The sequence below is a fragment of the Heterocephalus glaber genome, unplaced genomic scaffold (genome assembly GCF_053883595.1).
Source record: "Heterocephalus glaber isolate CG9 unplaced genomic scaffold, H.glaber_assembly_v1.0 deba00001606, whole genome shotgun sequence".
NCBI lineage: Eukaryota > Metazoa > Chordata > Mammalia > Rodentia > Bathyergidae > Heterocephalus > Heterocephalus glaber.
The window spans coordinates 19,590,739-19,604,193 of record NW_028258377.1 but is presented as its reverse complement, the minus strand read 5'-3'; the positions used below and the strand labels follow the sequence as shown (position 1 = coordinate 19,604,193).

At 42.9% G+C, this 13,455-nt stretch overlaps 2 protein-coding genes across 4 annotated transcripts in view; one reads left to right on the top strand and one right to left on the bottom strand.

Annotated features, from left to right (window-relative positions):
• Positions 1 to 13,455, bottom strand: part of Insyn2b (inhibitory synaptic factor family member 2B) — a 331,485-nt gene that overhangs the window by 23,641 nt on the left and 294,389 nt on the right. The window lies entirely within an intron of this gene.
• Positions 1 to 13,455, top strand: part of Dock2 (dedicator of cytokinesis 2) — a 433,172-nt gene that overhangs the window by 239,510 nt on the left and 180,207 nt on the right. The gene's annotated exons all lie outside the window — the stretch shown is intronic.

Below are 13,455 nucleotides of genomic sequence, written 5' to 3'. Positions count from 1 at the left end.
TAGAGAAACTATTTGGTATTTACACATGTGTGTCCTATTTCATTTTGTGTTCTAATCACATCCTTTATGACACAAATTGCAGCTGTCATTACAAAATCACTTGAATACATATTTACTTAATATATATTGTCCCACTACCCTGGAACTTCAGGAGGATGGGACTGGAGCCAGTTCAGTCACTGCTTAGGTATTCCTAGTCCTCCTCCTCTGGTTACTATAGGTTCTCAATGAGCATTTGTTGAAAGATTGGAGAGCTGAGTCAAAGGCAGATTTGCTGGAAGAGAAGGAGGGCCTGAGCATGGGCAGGGGAAACAGAGGCCCTCGGTGTCCTGCAGGGGCAAGGGGACCTGAGATTTCTTCTGAATGACTGTGACATTTACTTAAGGACAAGATTTCCCTCCAACATCTTCATTTTTATTGCTTTTCAAGAGATAAATGTGCATGAAATTCTCTGAGGAACGTGTACCTTGTAACAATAACAACCAGCATTTATTGAACACTTATTTTTACCATACTTGAGGCTTTACACACATTAATCATAACGACTTGCATTTACTGAGTATCCACTAATGTGACAGGTGCTGTTCTAAGCACTTTCTAAGCCTTAACTCATTCATCATGAAATTCCCCTGAAGAGATGGATTTTGTCATTGTCTCTATTTTACAATTGAAGAAGCTGAGTCCCAGAAAGGTTAAGGAATGTGCCTAAAGATACCCAGCTAGTGATAGAGCCAAAGCTGAATGTAAACAATCTGGCCCCAGAGGCTGTGCTCTTAATCCTTACACCCCAGTGGCTTTACAATATTGCATCACCTCATTCAATCCTTATAACAAATAATCCTTACACCCCAGTGGCTTTACAATATTGCATCACCTCATTCAATCCTTATAACAAATCTACGCATTGTCACTCTCTTCCTTGGGTTGATGAGGAACACAGACACAGGGAGGTTCAGTTAACTCCATGAAGGAGCTGGAATTTGAGCCTAGGAGGTTTTTTTCTCTGTCCCTTTGGGATTCTGCCTAGTACATGGACAAATAATACCAGTGATTTGAGAACAAGGTTTAAAGGTCTTTGCCGATCTAAGAGATGCCTTGCCACAGCAAAGCCCACCAGAGGGTTTGCTCCAAGTCAGAGGGACCTGGGATGGGGTGAGAGTCAAACCTTCCTGGTTGATCAAGAGATTTAAAAGAAAACGAGGGCCTAACACTTCACATGTGTTTTGGATATATTTGAGAGACTCTTTCTGTCTGCATCATGCAGTCTTACCATACGGATCAAAACCTCTGGCTTCTTTAAGCAAGGATCCTTTGCCCCCAGTTCAGGGGCTGGTGATATCATTTACATGCTGCTGTTTGAGGATCTCTGTTTATCAGGTGGGGTGCAGCCATGAAATTGCTAGACAATGCCCATGACAACTTTACTTTTCTCTGCTCCCAGCTACCTTTATAGGATTCAGTTGACTTCCCAGGGCTGAGTCTGTGGCAGGTCCTGAAAGAGACTCAGATCTATCTAAAACGCAAATGAGTTGCCAACTTGTCATCAGCTCTTGCAACTCCACTTTCCCTTCCCTTACTGGCTGAAGGATTTTTCATCTGTAAAAAGTATAATGTTCATAGTGTGGACGCAAACTCATGGGTCTGATGAGACGTCAGTAAGACAGTGTCTGCAAAGCTCTTAGCCCACAGCCCAGTGGGCAGTAAGCTACAGTGTCCATACAATATTGCTGTTGTGACTATCCCACAGCCAGAGGGTATGTGGATGTTTGTATTTCTGGGGAGAGGAAGCAAAGTTTTCAGCAATGTGCTTGGGGCTCTGTAAGCCCAAATGTGCCTGAAGCACGATCTGCAGCTTATCCAAGAGCAGATGGAGCCACTCCTAAGACACAGAATGGGCAGAGTTTGGGGGAGCTACCTCACTTGCCTCTCCTGTCTGGAATACAGGGCTGGCTCCTGAGAGAACCATCACATAACTCTATTCAGAGATGACCCTGTTGGAGCCCCAGTCCTCTCTGCACAATAGTCCCAAACAATACCACTTTTAAAATCTATTCCACATTTCAGTGACTTTGCTTAGGATTTTCAGGTGGAGAAGAATCCAGTAGTCCAATTCTTGGTTTCATAATTAAGTCTTCTCTCTCTCTCTGTCCTCCTCTTCAGGTAGTAATTAAGCCTGTCTGCATACTTAGAGGGACAGGGAGTACATTATTTGTCTTACAGTCAAATAATAAATGTTTTTATTAATAGTAGCACATATGTATTAAAAACTAACTGTTGCCAAGCAGTGTGTTGGCACTTGACATTTAATCCTCAAAATGACTTCCTGTCTCTGATCATCATTCTGCAGTGTGAGTCTCATACGTTTCACCCTTGCACAGCAGAGCGTAGATATTTGTATGTCTGCTTTTTTGAAATTTGTTTGCCTAATTATCCTTGCCCTCTCCTTCTTTTTAACTGTTCATTAGCGCTTCATTTCAGGAATGTTAACTCACAAAAGTTATGGTTGTCTGAAGCTGGTTTTCATAAGCACCAATGTCTAGTGAATATTGATGATGTGCCAGGCATTGTGACAGGTACTTTTCATTTGCTCTCTGCTTTAATCCTGGTGACACTCCTAGAGGCAGGTACTGTCTGTTCCCCAATGTATAAATGAGGAAACTGAGGTGCAGAAGGATAAGTAATTTGTCCCAAACTGCTCACCTGGCAAATGATAGCACTGACATTTAAATCCATGGACTGACCCTGGAACAAGGTTCCTAATGCTGGGTCTTTTTGCCTTTTCCCATCTGGGAAGGAGTAACCAGCCTATATTAGGTTGCAGCAGATTTCAAACTCCCTCCCCATTTCCCTTCTGAAAGCAGTTGTTCCTCTGGTTTTAGCCCTGCCTTTGCTCCACAAAATTTGTATACATATTAGATCTTTTTTTTTGCTTTTCACAAACTGTTGGTTTCAAAAAGATACTCTAGGTTCATTGTAAAAATTCAAATAGTATAGTTTATTTTAAAAAAAAAAAAGGAAGAAAAAAATCACCTGAAATCTCACCACCCAGCAAGAGCCAGTCTACATCAATAATTTGGTGAAGTTCAGTCTAAGCATTTCACTGGGCAATGCATGTATGGGTAGGTTTATAGACAGAAGTGTTTTTGTCACTGAACAACCCTGAGGAAGTTTCTCATGACGGCTTATAGACCTTTGTCATCCTTGAGGTAGACTAACAGGGCTCTGTTGTCTAGTTACATCATGATCTATTTAAATAATATCTTTTTGTGGTTGTTTAGGTTGTTTGCAAACATTTGGAATTATTAATATCATAAATTTTTCTTGTGTGTGAACCTTGGAGCACTTCTCTAATTATCTCTTTGGGATAAATCTTGCTAGAGGAAGAATTAGTGGGTGAAAATAACTATATATTTTACACTTTGTTGATATTATCACTTTACTAGTTTGCCTTCCAGAAAGTTCTACAAATCTGCAACCTCACTATTACTTTACAGGAAGGCCTTTTCAACAGTGCCGCTTCACACTGTGTTTGATTGGTTTATTATGGAGTTTTTTTCATCATTGAGTGCTTTTTCATGCTTACTGGCTTCACACTCCATTTGGTATAGCAGAGAATGAAAAGTTGAAAATGAAAATTTGAATAATCAAGCTAATGTGGAAATTCTTTTGTCCCAGACAGAGCTTAGGAAGTTTGGGGAATACACAATTTTCACTTTAAATATATATGTTGATGTTCTGACTCTTCTGCCTCCTGTGCCTACCATGACCTTTGCACAGACTTGTCCTGAGGAGTCTACCTGGCTAGAAGGGATAACATTCTGGAGGCCCTTAAGTCTCACAGGCTACCAGCTCTCTACTAATTGCTAGGGAATTCCCTGGGCCCTGGCAGTTAGGGCTTAATTAATATCTTGGCCAGAGTTCAGAATCACTCCCTAGAGTGGTCACAGCAGCCAGCTCTATGCCTAGGGCCTGGGAGTTGGTGCTGATCTCTGCACACTCTGTTCTGTCCTCCCTTGATTATCAACTTATTGAACACAAACCAACTATTTACATTCAACTATACCTTTCAACTTAACTCTATTTCTGTAGATCACACTATTTAGACTTTCTCTGGAATGCACTCTCAGTTCTTTTTTCTTGTGTATATTCAGGCAATACATTGAAAGGTTAAGGGGATAGGCTTTAGCTAATGAGCAACCTGGACTAGAATCTTCCGCTTTCTGATTATTGACCTGGAACGTAGGCCTTGGCCTTCATGAAACCACAGAGTTGTTGTGGGAGAACTGAATGAGATAATCAGAAATGGTCACCACTGTCAGTATTAGCTCATCAGAGAGAACCCAAGTAGAGATATAAGATACTTGTCAGTGGATCTTTTCCTTCCAGTTTCTCCTGGGAGAATAAGCTGTAAAACTGTTTATGGGAGGGAATGTACAAGGACAGCATTCCCAGAAATCCATCTCCCTGCTATTTCCTTGCCATTTCCACATTTGCGTATTTTGGCATTGTCCTTGCTTCCCTGAATTGTGATTATCTGCTGGCTCTCAGCCTCCCAGCCAACTAGACTATAACCTTCCTGAGAGCAGGACATGGTGACAGTCTGCTCTGTATCTCCATTTTGATACAGAGCACATCTTAAATGAATTCTTATAGAACAGATGAATATAATTCTGTATTATCTAATCTGCCTTAGCTTCTATAGCATGAAAGAATTTGATTTCCATTTTAAATTTGTTTATTTTGAGACAGTGTCTTGCTATGTTGCCAAGGCGGACCTTGAACTCCTGAGCTCACACAATCTTCCTGCCTCCACCTTCCAGGTAACTGGGATAACAGCTGCGTGCCATGTAGCCTGACTTCATGAAACAGCTTTATGGATGGCATGAAATAAATATTTGCATAACTAATTGATTAAGAATGAATTAATTAATTTGCTTCCAACTTTCCCTTTCAATAATATATTATCACAAGGTCTCTGTGACAAATAAATTATGTCTGTCCTTTAGTGTATTATGTCTCCTCGATTTATGGCTCAGATTTAATTTGGTTAAGCTTTATTGACAGCCTGTTATGGTGTGGGCACTGTAATAATCATGGTGGAGACTCCATAGGAGAATAAGACTAGATCTCTATTGTAACTCCAAGAAAGGATCTTGTAATGCTAACCTCATGTGGAATGGTTCCCTGGAAAGTGGTACAAAATGTTGTATAGGTGGAGGATGATTTGGAGGAAGGTATCTGGTTCATTTCATGGATCTAAATACTGCCTAAGTGTCAGGCTGCTTTTCATGTTAATGATATTTAGACTTTATCCTTTAGGCCAGGAGAGAGCAATTTTTTTCTCTAAAGAGCCAGACAGATAGTAAATATTTTCAGCTCTGTTGGCTACTGTTCTCTGTTGGATCCATTCTATTCTGCATTGTGGCAAGAAAGAAGTCAGACAATATGTAAGCAAATGGCTGTGATTATATTTGAATACAAATTTATTTATAAAACAGGTAGCTGAGTAGATTTGGCCTGAGGGCCATAGATTGTCACCCCCTGCTTTATGCATTGGGAAAGCATTGGTGGTTTTTGAGCAGGAGGCTCTTGACTCAATTGTTTTGCAGAGATGGCTCTATTTGCTGACACATGGCTATCATCCTTCTCCTTCTTCATTTAGAGTCACTTAATATCCCTTACTATTTCTACCACACTTTACAACTTACAAAGCATTTTCAAATCCCATGTAATCCTCAGTAGGAAAGTTGGGAAGCATTGTCCCTATTTTGTGGAAGAGAAATCAAACTCAGAAGATTCAGATGATTTGTCCTAAGTTACAGGGGTAGAACTGCAAGCCAGCTTCTCTGCCCCGGCCTCAGGGGTCTAATGGGGAGCCTGAGTCTTCTGTCCATATTTAGTTGGTCAGACATCTACCTATTTTGTGTTGGTTTTGTTTCCCTAGCTAGAGGATTTGTCCAGAGCACAGGCATATGTCTAATACTCTTTTCATCCTCTAACCTGCTAGGCACTGTGATAAAGATGTGGAAGCACTTTAAAATAACTATTGATCACTTACCCCTGGTAATTCAAAGCATCCATTTCTTTCCATTTGTATTCAGTTAATTGCTTGGTCAAAGCTGTGGGCAAGTGTTCCTGCATACCCATCTAAAATCAAAGAGTTAATGCTGTGGTCCAAGTTTTCATGTGTCTTTCCAATTTGAAAATTGTCCCAGAAACTCTCAGTAAGAAAAGGGGGGGGGGGTCCATCTAAATCTATATCCCCGCCCCCATCCCTGCACCAACTGGTCAAGTAGACAAAGGGAACTGACTTTCTGAAATTACCAAGCGTGGATGTATTTGGGAGTAGAATTAAGATCCAACCTTGTATACTTAGAATTTAGAAAGTTGGATATATACTGATTATGAAATCTTTCTCTCATTTGTCTGTGTACCACTGTGGACCTTTCCACACAATTGTGCCTATTTGTACTTAGGTCTCCCATCATCTTTTATTTGTACCACCATGAAAATGGTTTCCATTCTTGCTCCTTTTACTGACTGTCTTCCATACAGCAGCCAGAGTAGTTATAATCAGAGTCTGGATATGTAGCTCAGTGACTGAACGCTTGCCTAGCATGCGCAACGCCCTAGGTTTGATCCCCAGCACTGAAAAAAATATATGTAATAAAATTTCCTCAGGCCACATTGGGCCTCTGTTGAAACTCTGCAAAGATGTCTCACCGTATTTAAATTCAAATCCAAATTCTTTCCATAGTCTTCAGATACCTTAAGTTATCTAGCTCCTGCTACTTCTTGATCCCATCTTACCTTGTATCACTTATTCCTTGCTTTTATGAGCTTGCTCCCTTAGACCTGAACATACCAGATTTATTCCCATCATTTGGTCTTTGCGTTTACTGTTCATTATTTCTGGACTGTTCTTCCAGATCTTTCCAGGCAGCTTCTCTCACACCCATGAAAGCTCAGCTCCAAGTCTTTCATCTCCCAGGACCATCCCTACCCCTCTCTAGTCTTCCAGGTCCCTCTGAGCAATAGCACTGTATCTTATTAGTTTGTTTCTTTATTTGTTTATTGTTGTGATTGCTCCTGCTCACTGAGGAACCTCTTTAAGTATTTGTTTGGTGAACAGGTGAATGAATTTCTATAGTTAGAGGCTTCATAGATCACATAACCTTAAAAATAGAAAAGAGAACTTTACAACTTTAGAACTTGGGAGCAACTCATTCAGTGATTCTCAAATTCCCTTTAGCAATTGAATCATCATACCAAGTCTAGGCTTAAAGAGAATTCCAATATCTGCAACAGAATAAAATAGAGCTATTCTAGAGAAACAGGGGGGACCCAGTGGTTCCCAGTCACTCCGAACCTCACCCTGGAATCCTAGGTCTCCAAGTAAGCCCAGCCTAAAACTCACTGAGACAACCCTCTTCATGTTACAGAAGGGGAAACTGAGGCCCTAAGTAGCCCCTTTCTATCTATAAATGCCTTAAAAAGATTAGGGTTGTTGGTTTATGGCCCAGGTCCAGACATGGCTCCTGGCACAGGGCAGGTGCTCAGGGAACATTTTGGAACTATTCAGGTAGCATGCTGAGTTGAAGACAGATGTGGAGCTGGATGCCAAGCCTAGTTCCAGCAGAGGAGTGAGAATGGGGAGAACATGGCTTCCATTTGGTTCAGGATGAGGTTCTTCCAATGGAACCAGACCTTGTCCAGAAGGCAGTCTCCTTGCTTCTGAAGGTTCTCCCATGGGTGCATAGGTCATGGATGCTATTTTTTCTGCCAAACCAGCCTACTAATTGCATTTGTCAAAGAAAACAGGGAAGATATAGTTTCCTTCTCCCTGTCCCTATTCTTCATTTGCATTCTCTTTCTTTCCTTTTTAAAAATAAATACTTAATTAAAATGTTTCAGGCATGCAAAAGAGCATAGCGGGCACTACAGTGAACACAGCAGACAGGGTGAACCCACAGCTTAGCTTCTGTCATCAAATGCTAAATCCAGCTAAAGCCTTTCATTCTCCTTTCTGCTTTGATTCCTCTCTTCTGCTGCTTCTCCATCTCTTCATCCTCCCTCTCCTCTCTGATCCTTCTCTTTCCCTCTGCACAGCTCCATATTCCTCTCTCCATCTCTTCTCCCTTTCTTTGCCTCCTTTCTTTTTTTCACACTAGTCCCACTTTTTTCTCTTCTCTTTATCCCTTTCTTTTCTCCCTCTCCATTCCCTCTTCTCACTTTCTCCTCCTGTGCATCCTTAATATGTGTTTCAGTCAGTGATTCACACTTTGGATGTCATTTGTGGAGAGTGGGGACTCAGCATCTCTTGGAACTGCCCATCTTGCAAACCTTGGGGCACCTGCCCTGCATGTCTACCCACAGCTGATGAGGGACATTGACTGCTCATGCTTCTGCTTCTTAAAGGTCACCTCCAGCTCACTCTTCCCAGGGGAAAAGCTTTACTATCATCAGATGCACCTGCCTGCCACTTGGTCTAACTTCTTCTCTTAGGTGAAAGAGCATTGGTTTAATATCTCTAGATTTCTTTGACTTTTGAATTATTTCCCAAGGTTTTTCTGATATTTCTCAATGTATTTCTATTTCACTATACGTTTAGTAACATTTTCTTGCCATTTTGGTTATACTCCTTTGACTTTAAAGCATTTGGTTTATTCTTCTGGGTGTATAAAAGGAAGAGCTGCCTGCTCAGACAAATAAAAGAATCTAGAGCCTTTTGGATCTATCATCAGAGGAATAACTGTGCATCAGATGAGAAGAGGATGGCAGAGATGAGGGATGATGTCTCATTCCTCTTCTTTATCAGCTTAAACCCAAAAAAGATAGCAGGAAGCTGGGCACCCAGTGATTTGCATTACTATACACAGACTCATTCATAGGATATGGAGGTGTCACAGGCCACTCAGGGGGCCTTTTTCAAGGATGAGGTGTCAACTTTCCAGTGTACATATTGGGGGAGGAATCTAGTTGCAGAGGAAGAAGGAAGGAAACTCCTTCTCTGGCCCAGTACTACCTTCTTTGACTCTGTGGGACCTAGGAACTGTTTCTGTCTCTGTCCTAATTAGCCCAAGTTTATACATGTTAATCTAATCCTGTAGGTTGTCTAAAGCTATTATGAATACATTGGAAATATCTTCCCATTCTGACAGAACCTAACTCCTGGCTCAACAGTCAGATATATTTGTCTGATTAAGATGTTAGTTCTTATACTCAAAAATAAGAATGACTCTAGTGATCCTTTGCTCTGTGAGAGCCCTGCTAAGGTTTTCAAAACATTTTCATATTTACTAGCTCGTGCTTGCTGCTCAACAAGCTCTGCCTCTACCAGGCCTGATCACTCCCATTTTGCAGATGAGGAAATTGTAGTAAAGGAGAAAGATTTGACCCAGATAAGTGTGGTCTGGCTGGAACCAAAGGAAGGCAAAGCTGTATTCGATCAGGGAACTTCTCTGGGGGCTGGAGGAGGCTGAATACCTGTCGGGGGTGGGAATGTCAGAATCAGCCCTCAGCACAGGCTTGGCAGAACCCCTACCCTGATGGACACACACTGCACACCCACAAGGACAGGTGTCAGGGCCTGAGCTCTGCAGTGTGCCATCCACCCGGTGCTGCAAAACATTGGCAGGCAGCTGCAGTGAAGGTTTCCCGCTTCTGGATCCCTGCCTACACTGCAGAATTTTCACAAGGGGAAAGGAAGTGGGGAAGTTTATGGTGTGATCTAATAGCAGATGAACAGAGAATTCAATGGCAGCCAGCAGTTTGCAGGAGCGCACAACTCTATTGCCATTAAAGAGCCCACCCTTCATCTGCGAGAGAGGAAATGGTTTGCCTAGCATCATGTGTGGCACACAGTCAGTGCTCAATCAGCCATGGCTGTTACTTTTCTTTTTAACCATGATTACCAGTTTGCATTTAGACATCAGGTCAGAGGTAGCCCTAGATTTGAGAATCCTTGTTGGGAGCTATGACAAATGTTAAGTAACATTAAGAGCAGAGGTAGAAAACTTAAGCTTAAGGAGAAAAGGCTGCACAGTATCTCATCTCATTTTGGCACTGTAATTCTCTGGGAGGCCTGGTGCTTCCCAAGGGACCAGAATGCCTCTGTGGCCTGGATCCATTCATTTCCTCCTGTCTATGCCTCCGTCCTCGTCTTTTCCTGCTGGAATTTCAGACCATTGCCAGGAGCCATGTCCCATTCTGGAACATAGGTATCTATTTGCCTGTACTATTGAGAAGCCCTGTCTCTACCTTCTGTACAAACCACAGGGCGATGAGGAATCTTCCCTTTGCCTCTCACCTGGCTTAAGGATTTGCCAAATAACAAGGTTGCCCTGTCTTGGTCAAATCACAGAAACATAAGAACTCATATATAAGTACCTCTTCTTCTTTTCCTTCCCTTATTTTCCCTCCTTCTTTGTTCCTTTGTGGGTAAGGGAGATAGGAATTGATTTCTGGCAGCAGCTCATTCTGCTCTAGTCCCAACCCCATTCACACCTTCTGAGAAAAGAGACGAAGAAAGGCTCTGGACTAGGGGATACCTTGCCTGTGATCAGGTGCAGGGACTCCTCACCCCGGCCACCTGCGTACACCTGAGTCTTGTCCTCTGTCCCAGGCTGGGAGAGAGGCAGCTAGCCTACATGTGTCCTCTTAGGAGCAGGGGCACACTCCCAGAATCTCCTCATGGCCCCATTTTTCCCAGACTCCAGCAGTGTGGGGGGGTCCCACCTACCTCTGTATCCCCCATTGTAATCCCAGGCCCCATAATCAATAGTGACAGCTCATCTCCTGGAATGAACTACTTATCACTACCTGGTGAAGGCTTTTTCTGCCACTCCAACCCCCCTGACAAATACTCAGGCCCCAGAGAAGTTCCCCGATCTAATATGGCTTTGCCTTCCTTTTGTTCCAGGCAGACCACACTTTTACAGTTATTCCTGTGTTCACACTGAAACTTACCAGGTGACTAGGCCAAGTCACCTTCTATCTGTGAACTCGGTTTCCTCATTTAAAAATGAGGGGATATTTGGCTTATAGAATGTAGTGTCTGGTACATAATAGGTTTAGCAAGGACCCGCCAGCAAATCTCTTGGTTTTCTTCCTTCTTCTTCCTTGTTTTCTGGCTTAGAGATTGTCCCCTGATTACCCCTGCCCTTGGGCCAGAACAGGGACCTTTATATGAGTGATACAATCTTGAGCCAGGCTTTGGCTACCCTCCACGATCCTTGCTGGGTCGATGACAGGGATGCCCTCTCCGTTTTCCAGTCCAGTGTCTGAGCCTGATTGACTGCACAGGGGCACAGGAACGGGGAGGGGATTTAGAGCACTTGGACACATCTTTAGGAAGCCAGAAACCATCGCTGCTGGGAGGTGGGTGGGGAGCAACTCCCCAAATCTCACATCAGCTCCCTGAGGACGAGGTCCAGATGCTTGGACTCCTAAGCCACTATGGAGGCCTTGCTTCCCCTGAAATACCAGGATCCTTTGAATCCCATAGAGAGTGGCCTGATGATTCAAGTAGTATAGCACGGCGAGCAGAAACACATTCTGTATCTGGGATGGAGGGTAAGTTATCTACCCTTTCTGTGTTCAATTTCCTCATCTTAATATGTAGCTAATGACAATCACTTCAGAAGCTGGCTGTAAGGTTTAAATGAGATGACACACTTGTAAAACATTAGGAGGAGTGCCTGTCAGGCCAGAAGCACTGGATAAATGTTGGCTCCTATTATCATTACTATTGGCAGCATCGTAATGATTAATATCACAGTGTGAGAAGCAACAAAGACTTCTGTCCCTTGCTAGTCTCCACTCAAATGCTCATCTGTGAAGCCAAGGTAATTACAATACATCTCCTACCTCTTGTGCTCAGTGGGCATGGGACTCAATTGATAACAAACATGTAGATATATGAGGTAAGGTATAATAAAATAAAGACATTGTAAAACTGAAATGGTTAGTATATGACAGAAGACAGGAAAGAGGTTAAAAAATAAAGTCAGGAGGGAAGAGAAAAACCACATATAAGCCTTGGTATGAGCTTCTTAGTAAACCAAGGTAAAAAGGGAAACTCAGTGGGACATAGCCCTTATCATTCTCAGTTTTAATAAGTCTTTCCTTTCATCACAAGTAACAACTTTTCCCATAGCCTTGAGCTCTGTGAGGCATTATTATAAGGATATTCATTATGAGCTTTTGACAGATCTAAAATTTCAGGCCTATCTTCTAAGAGAAAGAATTCTGAAGAGATTTAGAAAGTACAGCATTACAGTAAAAATGGTTGCTAGAACATGAGCTCTTCTCCTGAGAGAAGAGCACCGAGGGAAGGCATGGTAGCTTTGACTTCACTGTCACATCAAGTGGGAAGTGAGGGCATCCTCCAGTAAGTGAATTGGATATGCAAAGTGAGAGGGAGAAATGCCCCCACATCTGAGGAAGCCAGTAGTGCCCTTGGTAGTGAGCTCGCTCTGTGTGAGCTTTGTCTGGCAGGCTGCCTTTGGGCTGAGATGGAGAGGGTCACTGCATTGCCAGAGAGTGTAGAGATGAATCTTTCCTCCCAGGCCACATCTACAGTGACCAAGTCCATGAAAGAGAGGAGTGAACTCCGCAGGAAGAGACGAGCTCTCTTCGCTTGAATGTGGATTATCCACTGTACCACAGACCACTTGCTACCAACCTGCTCCCTGAGGAGTCAAGAAGCACGCTGCCCACAGCAGCCAAATCACTTCTTGAAATGATTATTTGTAATGGAGAATATTAAGAAACGATGTGACTATGCAGCTATCAGTAGATTTGGAAAATCAGAAGTGACCGTGTCACCTGCTGCCCACCTTCTGGGTATCACTTCTCCTCTATGTGTCCCAGCTGCTGTCAGCACAGTCTGACAGGCTGGTGCCAGCTAAGGCTGCACAAACAAATGAGTGCCTGCCCCTGGGGCTCCCTCTGTCCTGCCTATCCCACTTCCCCTGCATCCAGGTGGTCATCTACTGGGTCTCCTTCATCTCCTTCTTCACTGGGGCTTCTCTTGGGCAGGGCCATGTATCAGTCAGCATCATAGGACTGGTGCTGTGGCAGTGCCAGATCCCAACAGATAGGAATACCATGTAGTTAGGAGCCTGACTGCGGGATCTGAATTCCAGCTCTATCATTTACCAGTTTTAAGACCTGAGACAAGGTATATCAACCCTTTGAGCCTCAGTCTCCTCATCTGTAAAACGGGATACACACACAGAGGATTGCACTATGAGTTAAATGAGATAATGAAAGTTAACCTTTTAGTATAGTATCTGTCTTATCTACTCTATTGGAAGTCAGCAAACTATTTCATGAAGGGTTAGAAAATAAATATTTATGGTTTTGCAGACCATATGGTCTCTGTCCCAGCCATCCAGCTCTGCCCACTGTAGCATGAAAGTAGCCATGGACCATATGTAAATGCATGAATTC